Raw genomic sequence first — 11062 nt, 5'->3', positions numbered from 1 at the left:
TCTAATGGTGCTGTATTTTTGATACTGGGTAATGCACTTATGGCATGATGCTTAAAATATATAATTTCTTCGGTCAGTTCTGAAGCATTTAAGTCTTTATTATATTTTAAGGCTAAATCAGCTGCTGCTTTGACTAATTGGTCTGTTTCCTTTTTGAATAGTTCAGATCCAGTCAGAAAACTAAAATCTAAGGATACATTATTCAATGTTTCAATTATCCAGCCCAATTGTGAAAGCAAAACATCACCGACGTTTTTCAAATTATTTATACAATTATTTTTAGCAGAAACGTTCCATTCATCAGCAGATTCATCAAAATCCATTCTTTTTGCTCTTGTTTTCCTTTTTCTGGAAATAAAGGGGAAATATTGTTTTTTACACTTATTTGTTCAGCGTCTTGGAATAATATTTGAATTCTATTATTTCTTTTATTAATCCATGAATTATTTTTGCTGCTTGACATACTGTAATTGTTTTTTTTTTTTTTTAAGAAATACATTTACACAATCAATACTTGACAGTATAGAATTCCAAACCGTTAATAGACAAATGAATTCATGATCCACTAAATTAAGTAAAATTTTTGCAATTGGTTTTGATTCAAGATTTCCATTTTCAATAATATTAATCAAAGCACATTTTGTCATCAGGTAATTATTTATAAAGGGCTTTTACCGCAGCAGCTTTAGACGACCATCTAGTATCCCAAAAGGGTTTAAGAGTTACTTTCAATGATTTCATCAATATTTCCCAACGTAAGGTAGAACCAGAAATAAAATTAAAAAATGTTGAATTTTACCGAACAATAGCTGCTTTTTTTTATTTGATTCTATAGCATTTACACCTGCTAAATTCAAACAATGTGCTGTACAAGGTATAAATGTTGCTAATTGATTTTTTTCTAAAATTTTTGCTTGAACTCCATTATACTTCCCTGCCATATTTGATCCGTTTTCATATGCGTGGCCCCTACAATTTTGAATATCCAAACCATCTAGAGATATCTGATGTAATATTTCAGCAGTCTAACAATTACCAGTTTTTTTATGAGACCCTATAAAGCCTAAGAAACATCTAAAGAATCGTCAGAATTGTTGTCCACATTTTCACAATCTTTCGCTTTATATTTTTTCCTTTTTTTTTAAGTTATCCAAAATTGGATGGAAAAATACTATTGTTCACTAGTCTAGTCTTTACAATTGTGGTTTAGTTGAGCAGTGTTGATGGATTGACCGAGTGAATATGACAAACAAAGAACTAACATGACCAACAACCTTGAGGCTTGAATATATCGTATTTATTAAATGCAACAATCAATTATTTAATAAGTAAACTCTTTAATGATAAATATATTATTATTATTATTATTATTATAATACTATGTTGCATTAATTACAAACCTACAAAATAAAACCAAGAGCATTCGGAATACTTAACAGTAATAGTATTAGAGTAGTTGTAATAAAATATTTTAAATACTTAAAAAAAAGTAATTGAAAACTTACTCAAAAATATTCTTTACAAAACTGATTGTATGGGTCTATACATTATATCATATCATTGATCTTTAATGCAAAGTAATTTACTATTAAACATAGGCCAAAAAGATCAAATTTAAAATAGTACAAACTATTAAATTGTTTATTAAAATAATTCTTAGATAAAAAAATTAATGTTGTTAAAAAAAATACGCCAATAACTTAGAGTTGCTGCCTTTTTGTAGAATAATATAATTTAATTCAACATAATAACATATTAACATAATATAATTTTACTAATTAATACCAATGGAGCGATGAATGCAACTAGATATCTTAATTTATTTTATAGAATTAAAATCTTTTACAACATTAAAAACTTAAAGTGGTTACATATTTTTTTGTCAAAATAAGGTATTTAAATAGAAGCTGTTTATTTTTTTTTTTTTGACCTCAGTCTGCAATAGTAAACATTTAAAAAAAATATATATTTATAAATCAGTTTCTAATTTTGTATATTTTGTTAATGATTATTTTCTCTGGAAAATTAGTGATGATTAATATTAACGATTTTCTTATTATTTTAGAACTATGAATGACTTCCAAGACTTACGTGAATTGTTGGATTCAAGTTTTCTAAGTTCAACCAGTTCATATAATACGGGATATTTAATGAACAGTACTCAAACATCAAATGAAACAATTGATGATTCTTCTAATATTTCTTTTACTTCAAGTTCTATGTCTTCAATTGATATTATTCCATCGTCAACAAACATTTCTGTTTCTGGTTCAAAAAGTGCAATCAAACGGAAATTGTTAAATGATACTGGGGATTATATTTTGGTACCTCGCGAGAGTAAAAGTGCAGCATGGAAAAAATTTCAAACGGTCATGTTTGTCAAACCAAATATTCAAAACCCGGATTCTACTGATGAAGTATTAACTGATTTTATTGCATGTATCAATTGCAAAGAACCCTATGGAAAAAACACAGGAACTGCTTCATTAAACAGACACAAATGTGACCATGAATTAAAATCATAAAAAACAATAAAGGTGTACACCGAAGTTACGAAAAAGAAAAAAACAATACCAACACATTTAAAAATGTGTTAATTTTGTTGTTTAGATATTAGACCAATGTCTGCTGTTAATGGTGAAGGTTTCAGGAGTTTTAGTCAATTTCTATTGGACACTGGTTCAAAGTTTGGAAGAACTGACATAGATGATATTTTGCCTCATCCAACTCCCATATCAAGACATATACAAACAACTGCCAAGGAATTAAGAAATGATCTTTTTAAATATATTTATATTAGTATAAAAAAAAAGTTGTGTACATCAACTTGAGATATGTGGACAGACAACTAGAAAAAACAGTTACATGTCAATAACATTGCATTTTATTGATGATAATTGGAAAATTAATAATCGCCTATTAATGACTGGCCAATTTCCCAGTTATGAAATAAAAACTGGTGAAAATATAAAACGTTTTATGTATAATTTTTTTCTTCAAATATCTGAATCAGCTAATGAGTTGAATGATGATTTGATGTCCTATGTGACTTTTGTTATTGACCAAGGTACAAATATGTTAAGAGAACTTAGAAACTACAATAGAATGAATTGTTGTGCACACTTATTAAACACAGTTTTGAGAAATTTGTGGCAAATAAAATCATACCAAGAAATCGCTTTGAATTAATTCTCCAGTTTTTGCATTTTTCTTTGAATGAAAAATTTGATGGTGATAAAATTTATAAACATGCATTTTAGTTAAAAAATTTAAATAGTATTCTTTATTTCTTTATAATCATGCTGATATCGTACTAATGTAATAATCATGGCGGATACATAGAGGTGTAAACACTTCCTATCTTTTACCATTATGATAGCGGGCCAAAAAAAGTAAACCACTAGTATAGTCTTTACCAAATAAAAGTGCACCGACCTGCTCCTGGCAATGTCTATTCGCCCATTCGTTTTTAGTCGGCCGTATTCGCCGCCGTGAATAGAGGTTTCCGTCTGATACGCTCTATTTGATACAGACTATAACTGCCACCGGGAGTGCTGATTATCTGATGAGGGCGCAAATATACTAAAGCTTGAATAGTTGTATGGCACTATTAGCACTTAACGAAATTTAGCATTTATTTTTACTTTAGGCTCACGTCTTCTACAATTTTATTTCCTGTTGTTTAAATATTTTATTTCGTTTGGGTAATCCAATTACAGTCAGGCACAAAACACTTAAGAGACATACTAGATAAATAAAAAAAAATAAATTTCAAACCACGTATATACAAAAAGAGGATTTGACTACGGCATACGGCGGTAGCTGCTCGTGTCCGCGGTGAGCCAGTCAGGATAAAAGAACAACACGAATTTCACTATTTGTACAATGTATTGTTATTGATTATAAGCAACGGTACACAATAGCTAGTTGTCAAATTGCACTACGTCATTTGTTAACGGCATAAAAGAGAATACACAATTATGCTTCATGCGGTCTTACGATTAGGAATCGTAAATAAGACGAAAAAAGAATTGGTTAGTTTATTTCCCAAAAGTTAACAAAATGTTTTGTTTTCCTTGCTTTTTGTTTCGATCTATATCTAAGCATAGTTATCCTTATCAATGGTCTAATCCTAATAAAAATGTTTCTAATTTCCGTAAAGGATATGAAAAAGTTATTAAACATGAAAAGTCGAAGGACAACAGAGAAGCAGGAAACGAATATTTAATTGAAGTGTGTTAAAACAATTAATCAATACAGTTTCATTTGTTGGTATTCTTGAGGCATTGTAAACATGTATAACAAATAGTTTGCCAAGACTAAAATATTTTTAAAAAGAACAAAAGAAAATTGATGGCCTAGTACTTACACTAAAACAATTTTCAAAGACAAGATGGGTGAGAAACAAACGTGTGGTACATAACTTCTCAATATAAAATTAAAAACTATTTCAGAAGCACAAGAATTACTTTTTTAAATAATGAATTTTAAATAGTTAATATTTTATCAAATTATTTACAAAATTCTAAAATTGATTAAATAACTGCTCATTTAATAACATGTTTTTTAGATATTTCATCCTTAAGAAATAAACATTTTTTAAAAATAAAATTAAAGCTACTGAATTGTGTGGACAGTTTGGAGGCAACAATAACTTTGAACAAAGACGTAAAAGAACAAAGAAGAAAATTAATTAGAAAATGTTATTAAGTTTGCTGTTGAATATTTTAAATGCAATATATATTATGTTATTTTAGACTCATTTACAAATACTAGTACATTAAATCTTAGGTTTGAAGATTTCTCTAACCCAGTTAAAACAGATTAAAAAGTACTCAATCCAATGCCATAATAAAATGTAGATGAAAATATTATTTATATTCAAAATTTATCAAACATTTATGAAGTTTACATTGATGAAATAGATTTAGAAGTAGAGTACTGTTAATTTTGTCTAGTTTAACATCTGGCATCAAGTTTCATCATGAAACTAAACCATTAAGACTAAATGAAATATCGAAGTTCATGATAGAGGTATTGATAACCTGAGACATGGTTTATACTTATCCCAAATTATATACTTTGTATAAAATATTTTATCTTCGTCATATTACTATAAGTTAAACAAAATAAATATTAATATTGTTAAATATAATACAATTATATTATGAATTACATACAGTATCATATATAAATAAATATATTAATATATAGTATATACCTTCTACTCTAATTGATTTTAGAGCCTGATCTGCGGCCAGAAGTAGCTCAGCAAATTTCATTGACATTGACATCCTCGGATGTATCTTGAACTGCTGCAATTGCTACCTGGTCTAAAACTTTAGAACTCTATATATACAAATATAATAATAAATATGTATAATCTTTTCTCAAAACCTAAAATTATTTAAATTTTCCAAGTAAGTTTGATAATTGAATATCAATTTGGTGCTAGTATAGCGTGCGATCTACCGCTTACATGTACTCTAACAAATACTATGATTTACCCATTACGTCCAGTTTTTTTTGTTTTTTTTTTGTAATTTGAAGGTGGTTCCGTCATTCACTCAGATGAGTGGCCCCCCCATACCGATGTTTAACAGTAGAGGGATTCATTCATTAAAGTTTTAATCATTAAGACAATTATGTTGACTCCTAACAGGTGCGCACACAGGGTGTTGAAAGATCATGGTTGGATGCGAAAATATCTATATTAAAGAAAAGGAGAGGTGACTTATCCATATGCTTCAGTCACATTTAGATCATTATTATTCGAAGATGTGGCGGAAAAGTGAACCAAATTTGTTCAATACTTTTTTTGAAGACATGTGGCCTACATATAAAAATAACGACGAATAAATTGGCCAAAACGAAACTTATAGTGCCTAGTGCGATATCTAACAATCGCCGCGTGATCCATTGATAAAACACGTCGCGTAACCGCCTAAACTTCCAAACCTCTAACCCTGAGTTTAAGAGTATTCATTTTATATTTTAAAGAAAGTACATTTTCGGCTATGTAGAATCATTAAAATCATTCTATCTAAATTTTAAAATCAAGACTGATAGGTAATATTTTTTTCACAGGCATTTTTACAAAAACAATACTTTGTAGTTCGTTTACCATGTCATCTAGGGATCGGGATAAGTTTAGAATTTATCCGTCAGGAAGTTCAAAAAGGCAGAAAAAAAATATAAAGAAAAAAGTTTAAATAAACATAGTGGATCTTTCGAAAAATTTGTTACATTATCTTTAAATAATTCTACGCAATCGTTTCAAAATTCTTCAACAAAGAATAGTCAAAACAGTATTAATGATAACACTCCAGCTTTTGAAGTAGATATTTCTGAACAAATAAATGAAAATCATAAATTTTATACTCTTTCTTCAAGTATAGAAATAGATAACGAAAATGAAATTAATAAATTATAAACCGAAAGTAATAGTAGCGATACTGACTTGTTAATTATAAACACAGTTAATGACTACGATATGACAGATATTGGTTGTTGGCCTAAAATAATAAATAATGATTTTAGAAAAGAGCTTATAAAATTGAGCCCAATACAAGCTAAAAGCTATAATTTTCCTTAATCTGAAATAAATGGTGAGCTAAGACGTTTTAATCCAACATTATATGACAAACGTTTAGATAACGGAGATGTTATTAAACGAAATTGGTCAGTTTATTCAAAATTTAAGGATAGAGTTTTCTCTTTTTGTTGTAAACCTTTTGACTCTAATTCTACTGGTAATTTAAGCATGAATGGTATAAACAATTGGCGCCATATTGGGGAGAGACTCAAGTCTCATGAAATCACGATTCCACATTATACTTCCTTACAGTCGTGGATTGAATTAAAAAAAATAATATCAGAACTCAATACTATAGATAAACTACATTTGAATAAACTAAACGTGGAAAAACAACATTAGCATGATGTTATTACACGAATACTAGCGGTTATCCATTTTTTAGCTAAAAACAGTATTGCATTCAGGGGAACCAATGATGTTTTATATCAAAATAATAATAGAAAATTTCTTAGTGCGATTTAAACGCTTGCCAAATTCGATCCTGTTATACAGAAACACGTAAAACGAATTAAAGATAAAGAAACTCATGTCCATTACCTAGGACACAGAATTCAAGATGAGTTTATAGAAATAATGGCAAATGAAGTTCAAAAATCAATTATAAATTTAATTAAAAAGCATAGGTACTATTCCGTGATCATTGATTGCACTCCTGATATTAGCCACCAAGAGCAAGTATCCTTAGTATTTAGAATTGTCAACATGCATTGGGATGAATCAACAGAACCAAGCACTCAAGAATTGTTTACGGACTTCATGAATATTCATTCAACGTCAGGATTAAGTCTTTCAAATTTGTTGATTTCAAAGCTTGCAGAATATGAGATACCTCTAAGTGACTGTCGGGGTCAGGGGTATGATAACGGAAGCAATATGGTTGGAGAATATCAAGGAGTTCAGTCACGTATTCGAGCTCAAAATCAAAGAGCTTTTTTTGCCCCGTGTGCTGCTCATAAGCTAAATTTACTCCTTTGTGATGTTTCTTAAAGTTGTATTAGAGCTATATCATTTTTTGGAATGATTGAACGTGTGTACACTTTATTTTCAGCATCTACAAAAAGATGGGCTATTTTAAAAAAACACTGCTCTATAGTGTTAAAAAAATGGACAGCTACACGATAGGAAAATAATATAATAGAATTTATAATAGATATAAATGTGTTAAAGCAATTAGAGATCAATTACATGAGGTACTAAATGATTTAGAAGAAATAACTGAATACTCTGATGATCCAAAGTCAGTTCGTGAGGTAAAATCAATGATAGATGAACTGATGAGTTTTGAATTTGTTTTAAGTTTGGTAATCTGTCATGATATTTTTGGTCAAATTAAAATTGTAAACAGAATTTTACAAGATCCTAAAATGGATTTAAATACATCGGCTAGCAGTTTAGGTAGTCTTATCACTTTTCTAGAGAAATATCGTACAGATGGATTTTAAAACGCCAAAATGGTTAGAATCGAAATCGTTGAATCTCTTGGTGAAACTACTAGGTTCAAGGAAAAAAGACCAAGAAAGAAAAAAAAATGTTTAATTACGAAAGTAACGATAAATATACAATTAGTTCAAAAAGAGCTTTTCGTTGTGATTACTTTTTGATTCTAATTGACCGTGCTACGGAAGCATTGAAAATACGATTTGAGTACTAAAGCACATTTAATTCAAATTTTGGATTTTTGTATAGGATTGGAAAATTTAAACATCAAGATGATGGTTTTATTAAAAGTTGTTGCCAAGATTTGCAAAACGTATTGAGTGAAGGCAATTCTAAAGATATAAATGGTGCAGATTTATTTATGGAACTTCTTATTTTTTGAAGTATAATAAATGAAAACGCGACACCTTTGCAGGCATTAACGTTTTTAAAAAACGTTACTAGTTCATTTCCGAATATTAGAATTAGAATAATGCTTACCATACCAGTTACATCAGCTGGCGCAGAGCATTCATTCTCTAAATTAAAGCTGATAAAAAATTATTTAAAAAGCAATCTATCACAGCATAAGTTATCGAACCTAGCCCTTATAAGCATCGAATATAGTATTGCCGATTCTTTGAGCTAGAATGAAACAATTGGTCTGTTTGCATCAAAAAAAGCACGAAAAGAATTTTTTAAATAATATTATATTAATATTTTTTATTCTAAATAAATGTAAACTCATTGCGTCGTTCAATATAATAAAAATATTTATTAATAAAATATTGTTTATACATTGTACCTAAGTACATTAAACCTTCTTATTTTGTATCCTATATCAGCGGTTCTTAACCTGTGGTCCGGGGCCCCCTGGGGGTCCGCGGCAACTTTACCACCTAACATAAGTCAATTTGTGACATGAGTGTATTATTACAATATTTTTCGATTATTATTTTTGTTTCATATAAAATTATAAAATATATCTTATATTGTAAGAGATAGGTAAACCTATCTTATCTTTATTACACCGATTACAATGTGGAATTCGATACAATTAAGTATCTAAACCTAATAATTTTATTATTAATATTTATTTATCAGTTTCTTGCTCATACGAATTTTATAGGCATATAGCATTGAAGTCGGCACTCGACAGTCGTATATTTACTACCAATAAGTGCAGTTGATCAGTTTTATACCTACATAATTTCAATTAATACGTGATTTTTTTTCAAATCATCTTAAAGACTTTTTAGTTTAAATGGAACGTTGGTTAAATTTAAAAAGGAAGAATTCTGACGTTGATGATGAAAAAACTCCGTGTACGAGTAAAGAAAAGTCAACAAAACTTCGTAAGTATGATAGTTATTATTTATCAATGGGTTTCACGTCCAATGGATCTGAAAAAGAACCAAAACCTCAATGTGTGGTATGTTTTGAGGTATTATCAAACGAGGCTTTAAAACCATCAAAACTAAAAAGACACCTCGAAACTAAGTATAAAGAACATGCCATGAAATCCATTGATTTTTTTAAAAATAAAGAGCAAGAATTGAGAAAAAATATGAAATTTATTAAAAAAACTGCAACCGTTTGTACAAATGAAAGCGCCGTAAAAGCATCGTTCATAGTTTCTTTACTAATTGGGAAATCAGGGAAACCTCACACGATCGCAGAGGACTTGATATTACCTGCTGCGAAAGCTATGGTTTCTGCAATGATCGGCGAAGAAGCTGCAAACAGCTTAAATAAAATTGCATTGTCAAATGATACAATAAAAAAACGAATTGATCGTTTATCAGGAAATATTAAAGAACAGTTGTTGAAAAGAATTAATAAAAGTGACTACTTTAGTCTCCAACTTGATGAAAGTACCGATATAACTAATAAATCAGTATTACTGTTTTATGTAAGAAACGAATACGATAATGTCATTTCTGAAGACATTTTATTCGTAACCACTGTGGTACACACCACGGCAGAGGAAATATTTTGTAAAATTAATGAATTTATTATAGCGAATGAAATTGAATGGACTAAATGTGTAGGAGTTAGTACAGATGGTGCTCGAGCAATGTCAGGAAAATTTACTGGATTAATTGCACGGATTAGAAATATCATACCATCAGTCACATGGCATCATTGTTGCATTCATTGCGAAGCCATAGTTTCCAAAAAAATACCAATACATTTGAAAACAGTTTTGGACGATGCTGTAAAAATTGTGAACTTTATAAAAGCAAAATCATTGAATTCAAGAATTTTTGAACAACTTTGTAAAGACATGGATAGTGAACATTATTAACTTCTGTTGCATTCTGAAATTCGTTGGTTATCTCGAGGTAAAGTGCTCTCTCGTTTATTTGAATTGAAAGATGAGGTAAAATTAATTTTTATCGAACATATATCATTTTCGTTGAGTGAACGCGTGAATGATTATTCTTGGTTGGCTACTTTAGCATATCTATCAGATATATTTACTAATTTAAGTCTTCAAGGAACACATATAACAATTTTCAAAGTTGAAGATAAGATTGAAGCGATGATTAAAAAGTTGGAACTGTGGAGTCTTCGGCTGTCAAAGAAGAATTACGATCCATTTCCAAATCTCAAAAATTGTATTGAATAAACTGAAGAAGAATTGTCAGATAAAGATTCTAAATATTTCATACAACACATGGGTAATATGCAGCGTAGCTTCCGTGATTACTTTCCTGTTCCAGATATAAGTAGAAATTGGATTCGACAACCTTTTGAAATTGATATTCATCAAATAAATGGACTGACATCATTGTAAGAAGATAGCCTTGTAGAAATGTCTACAGATACTAATTTAAAAATGCAATTCAATCAAAAGTCATTAGAACATTTTTGGTTGCATGTTCGAAAGGATTATCCACAATTATCGAGTAAAGCTCTGAAAGTTTTGATTCCATTTCCCACAACTTATTTATGTGAAAAAGCATTTTCCGCTCTCATTTATATTAAGAATAAGTTTCTAAACCGAATAGAAAACGTAGAATCTGAACTACGATTAAAGCTTTC

The 11062-nt window shown here is 29.4% G+C and overlaps 1 pseudogene; it reads left to right on the top strand.

Moving 5' to 3' along the window:
* Positions 1–6125: 6125 nt before the first annotated feature.
* Positions 6126–7060, top strand: LOC113558069 (annotated as a pseudogene).
* Positions 7061–11062: the final 4002 nt, after the last annotated feature.

The sequence above is a fragment of the Rhopalosiphum maidis genome, chromosome 3 (assembly GCF_003676215.2).
Source record: "Rhopalosiphum maidis isolate BTI-1 chromosome 3, ASM367621v3, whole genome shotgun sequence".
Lineage (NCBI taxonomy): Eukaryota > Metazoa > Arthropoda > Insecta > Hemiptera > Aphididae > Rhopalosiphum > Rhopalosiphum maidis.
The sequence above is the reverse complement of the archived record's forward strand: the minus strand, read 5'-3'. Positions and strand labels throughout refer to the sequence as shown.